The sequence below is a fragment of the Heterodontus francisci genome, unplaced genomic scaffold (assembly GCF_036365525.1).
Source record: "Heterodontus francisci isolate sHetFra1 unplaced genomic scaffold, sHetFra1.hap1 HAP1_SCAFFOLD_290, whole genome shotgun sequence".
In the NCBI taxonomy this organism is placed as follows: Eukaryota; Metazoa; Chordata; class Chondrichthyes; order Heterodontiformes; family Heterodontidae; genus Heterodontus; species Heterodontus francisci.
Genome location: NW_027140879.1, coordinates 557,815 through 563,812, shown reverse-complemented (window position 1 = coordinate 563,812; position 5,998 = coordinate 557,815).

The following is a 5,998-nucleotide window of genomic DNA, read 5'->3' as shown; positions in this document are numbered from 1 at the left end:
GAACAGTATAAGTGAGGCCAGTCTTTTCCCCTGATTGTTTAATACACACAGGACATATTACCAGGTGAACAGTATAAGTGAGGAGAGTGTGTTCCCCTGATTGTTTAATACACACGGGACATGTCACCGGGTGAGCAGTATAAGTGAGGAGAGTGTGTTCCCCTGATTGTTTAATACACACGGGACATGTCACCGGGTGAGCAGTATAAGTGAGGGGAGTGTGTTCCCCTGATGGTTTAATACACACGGGACATGTCACCAGGTGAACAGTATAAGTGAGGAGAGTGTGTTCCCCTGATGGTTTAATACTGACGGGACATGTTACCAGATGAACAGTATAAGAGAGGAGAGTGTGTTCCCCTGATGGTTTAATTTACACACGGGACATGTTCCCAGGTGAACAGTATAAGTGAGGAGAGTGTGTTCCCCTGATGGTTTAATACAGACTGGACATGTTACCAGATGAACAGTATAAGTGAGAGAGTGTGTTCCCCTGATGGTTTAATTTACACAGGACATGTTACCAGGTGAACAGTATAAGTGAGGAGAGTGTGTTCCCCTGATGGTTTAATTTACACAGGACATGTTACCAGGTGAACAGTATAAGTGAGGAGAGTGTGTTCCCCTGATTGTTTAATACACACGGGACATGTCACCGGGTGAGCAGTATAAGTGAGGAGAGTGTGTTCCCCTGATTGTTTAATACACACGGGACATGTCACCGGGTGAGCAGTATAAGTGAGGGGAGTGTGTTCCCCTGATGGTTTAATACACCGGGACATGTCACCAGGTGAACAGTATAAGTGAGGAGAGTGTGTTCCCCTGATGGTTTAATACTGACGGGACATGTTACCAGATGAACAGTATAAGTGACGAGAGTGTGTTCCCCTGATGGTTTAATTTACACAGGACATGTTACCAGGTGAACAGTATAAGTGAGGAGAGTGTGTTCCCCTGATGGTTTAATATACACGGGACATGTTTCCAGGTGAACAGTATAAGTGAGGAGAGTGTGTTCCCCTGATGGTTTAATATACACGGGACATGTTACCAGATGAACAGTATAAGTGAGGCGAGTGTGTTCACCTGATGGTTAATACGCACAGGACATGTCACCAAGTGAACTGTATAAGTGAGGAGAGTGTGTTCCATTGATGGTTTAATATACACAGGACATGTTACCAGGTGAACAGTATAAGTGAGGAGAGTGTGTTCCCCTGATGGTTTAATATACACGGGACATTTTACCAGGTGATCAGTGTAAGTGAGGAGAGTGTGTTCCCCTGATGGTTTAATCTACACGGGACATGTTACCAGGTAAACAGTATATGTGAGGAGAGTGTGTTCCCCTGATGGTTTAATATATACAGGGCATGTTACCAGGTGAACAGTATAAGTGAGGAGATTGTGTTCCCCTGATGGTTTAATATACACAGGACATGTTACCAGGTGAACAGTATAAGTGAGGAGAGTGTGTTCCCCTGATTGTTTAATACGCACGGGACATGTTACCAGGTGAACAGTAGAAGTGAGGAGTATGTGTTCCCCTGTTTGTTTAATACGGACGGGACATGTTACCAGGTGAACTGTATAAGTGAGGAGAATGTGTTCCCCTGATCGTTTAATACACACGGGGCATGTTACCAGGTGAACAGTATAAGTGAGGAGAATGTGTTCCCCTGTTTGTTTAATACACACGGGACATGTTACCAGGTGAACAGTATAAGTGAGGAGAATGTGTTCCCCTGTTTGTTTAATACGCACGGGACATGTTGCCATGTGAACAGTATAAGTGAGGAGAGTGTGTTCCCCTGATTGTTTAATACACACGGGACATGTTACCAGGTGAACAGTATAAGTGAGGAGAATGTGTTCCCCTGTTGGTTTAATAAGCACTGGACATGTTACCAAGTGAACAGTATAAGTGAGGAGAATGTGTTCCCCTGATTGTTTAATACGCACGGGACATGTTACCAGGTGAACAGTATAAGTGAGGAGAGTGTGTTCCCCTGATGGTTTAATATACACGGGACATGTTACCAGGTGAACAGTATAATTGAGGAGAGTGTGTTCCCCTGATTGTTCAATACACACGGGACATGTCACCAAGTGAAATGTATAATTGAGGAGAGTGTGTTCCCCTGATGCTTTAATATACACGGTACATGTTACCAGGTGAACAGTATAAGTGAGGAGAGTGTGTTCCCCTGATGGTTTAATATACACGGGACATGTTACCTGGTGTACAGTATAAGTGAGGAGAGTGTTTTCCCCTAATGGTTTAATATACACGGAACATGTTCCCAGGTGAACTGTATAAGTGACTAGAGTGCGTTCCCCTGATGGTTTAATATACACAGGGCATATTACCAGGTGAACAGTATAAGTGAGGAGAGTGTGTTCCCCTTATGGTTTAATACACACGGGACATGTTATCAGGTGAACAGTATAAGTGAGGAGAGTGTGTTCCCCTGATTGTTTAATGCACACGGGAAATGTTACCAGGTGAACAGTATAAGTGAGGAGAGTGTGTTCCCCTGATGGTTTCATATACACGGGACATGTTACCAGGAGAACAGTATAAGTGAGGGGAGTGTGTTCCCCTGATGGTTTAATATACACGGGACATGTTACCAGGTGAACAGTATAAGTGAGGAGAGTGTGTTCCCCTGATTGTTTAATACACACAGGACATGTTACCAGGTGAACAGTATAAGTGAGGAGAGTGTGTTCCCCTGATTGTTTAATACACACAGGACATATTACCAGGTGAACAGTTTAAGTTAGCAGAGTGTGTTCCCCTGATGGGTTAACACGCACGGGACATGTTACCAGGTGAACAGTATAAGTGAGGCGAGTCTTTTCCCCTGATTGTTTAATATACCCTGGACATGGCACCAGGTGAACAGTATAAGTGAGGAGAGTGTGTTCCCCTGATTGTTTAATACACACGGGACATGTCACCGGGTGAGCAGTATAAGTGAGGAGAGTGTGTTCCCCTGATTGTTTAATACACACGGGACATGTCACCGGGTGAGCAGTAGAAGTGAGGAGAGTGTGTTTCCCTGATGGTTTAATATACACGGGACATGTTACGAGGTGAACAGTATAAGTGAGGAGAGTGTGTTCCCCTGATTGTTTAATACACACAGGACATGTTACCAGATGAACAGTATAAGTGAGGAGAGTGTGTTCCCCTGATTGTTTAATACACACAGGACATATTACCAGGTGAACAGCATAAGTGAGGAGAGTGTGTTCCCCTGATGGTTTAATACTCACGGGACATGTTACCAGCTGAACAGTTTTAGTTAGCAGAGTGTGTTCCCCTGATGGGTTAACACGCACGGGACATGTTACCAGGTGAACAGTATAAGTGAGGCGAGTCTTTTCCCCTGATTGTTTAATATAACCGGGACATGGCACCAGGTGAACAGTACAAGTGAGGAGAGTGTGTTCCCCTGATTGTTTAATACACACGGGACATGTCACCGGGTGAGCAGTATAAGTGAGGAGAGTGTGTTCCCCTGATTGTTTAATACACACGGGACATGTCACCGGGTGAGCAGTATAAGTGAGGAGAGTTTGTTCCCCTGATGGTTTAATACACACGGGACATGTCACCAGGTGAACAGTATAAGTGAGGAGAGTGTGTTCCCCTGATGGTTTAATACTGACGGGACATGTTACCAGATGAACAGTATAAGTGAGGAGAGTGTGTTCCCCTGATGGTTTAATATACACGGGACATGTTTCCAGGTGAACAGTATAAGTGAGGAGAGTGTGTTCCCCTGATGGTTTAATATACACGGGACATGTTACCAGATGAACAGTATAAGTGAGGCGAGTGTGTTCACCTGATGGTTAATACGCACAGGACATGTCACCAAGTGAACTGTATAAGTGAGGAGAGTGTGTTCCCCTGATGGTTTAATATATACAGGGCATTTTACCAGGTGAACAGTATAAGTGAGGAGATTGTGTTCCCCTGATGGTTTAATACGCACGGGACATGTCACCAGGTGAACAGTATATGTGAGGAGAGTGTGTTCCCCTGATGGTTTAATATACACGGGTCATGTTACCAGGTGAACACTAGAAGTGAGGAGAGAGTGTTCCATTGATGGTTTAATATACACAGGACATGTTACCAGGTGAACAGTATAAATGAGGAGATTGTGTTCCCCTGATGGTTTAATACGCACGGGACATGTCACCAGGTGAACAGTATAAATGAGGAGAGTGTGTTCCCCTGATTGTTTAATACACACAGGACATGTTACCAGGTGAACATTATAAGTGAGGAGAGTGTGTTCCCCTATTGTTTAATACACACAGGACATATTACCAGGTGAACAGCATAAGTGAGGAGAGTGTGTTCCCCTGATGGTTTAATACTCACGGGACATGTTACCAGCTGAACAGTTTAAGTTAGCAGAGTGTGTTCCCCTGATGGTTTAACACGCACGGGACATGTTACCAGGTGAACAGTATAAGTGAGGCGAGTCTTTTCCCCTGATTGTTTAATATACCCAGGACATGGCACCAGGTGAACAGTATAAGTGAGGGGAGTGTGTTCCCCTGATTGTTTAATACACACGGGACATGTCACCGGGTGAGCAGTATAAGTGAGGAGAGTGTGTTCCCCTGATTGTTTAATACACACGGGACATGTCACCGGGTGAGCAGTATAAGTGAGGGGAGTGTGTTCCCCTGATGGTTTAATACACACGGGACATGTCACCAGGTGAACAGTATAAGTGAGGAGATTGTGTTCCCCTGATGGTTTAATACTGACGGGACATGTTACCAGATGAACAGTATAAGTGAGGAGAGTGTGTTCCCCTGATGGTTTAATTTACACAGGACATGTTACCAGGTGAACAGTATAAGTGAGGAGAGTATGTTCCCCTGATGGTTTAATATACACGGGACATGTTTCCAGGTGAACAGTATAAATGAGGAGAGTGTGTTCCCCTGATGGTTTAATATACACGGGACATGTTACCAGATGAACAGTAGAAGTGAGGCGAGTGTGTTCACCTGATGGTTAATACTGACGGGACATGTCACCAAGTGAACTGTATAAGTGAGGAGAGTGTGTTCCCCTGATGGTTTAATGCACACAGGACATTTTACCAGGTGAACAGTGTAAGGGAGGAGAGTGTGTTCCCCTGATGGTTTAATATACACGGGACATGTTACCAGGTAAACAGTATATGTGAGGAGAGTGTGTTCCCCTGATGGTTTAATATATACAGGGCATGTTACCAGGTGAACAGTATAAGTGAGGAGATTGTGTTCCCCTGATGGTTTAATACGCACGGGACATGTCACCAGGTGAACAGTATATGTGAGGAGAGTGTGTTCCCCTGATGGTTTAATATACACGGGTCATGTTACCAGGTGAACAGTATAAGTGAGGAGAGTGTGTTCCATTGATGGTTTAATATACACAGGACATGTTACCAGGTGAACAGTATAAGTGAGGAGAGTGTGTTCCCCTGATTGTTTAATACGCACGGGACATGTTACCAGGTGAACAGTAGAAGTGAGGAGTATGTGTTCCCCTGTTTGTTTAATACTTACGGGACATGTTACCAGGTGAACTGTATAAGTGAGGAGAATGTGTTCCCCTGATCGTTTAATACACACGGGGCATGTTACCAGGTGAACAGTATAAGTGAGGAGAATGTGTTCCCCTGTTTGTTTAATACACACGGGACATGTTACCAGGTGAACAGTATAAGTGAGGAGAATGTGTTCCCCTGTTTGTTTAATGCGCACGGGACATGTTGCCAAGTGAACAGTATAAGTGAGGAGAGTGTGTTCCCCTGATTGTTTAATACACACGGGACATGTTACCAGGTGAACAGTATAAGTGAGGAGAATGTGTTCCCCTGTTGGTTTAATAAGCACGGGACATGTTACCAAGTGAACAGTATAAGTGAGGAGAGTGTGTTCCCCTGATGGTTTAATATACACGGGACATGTTACC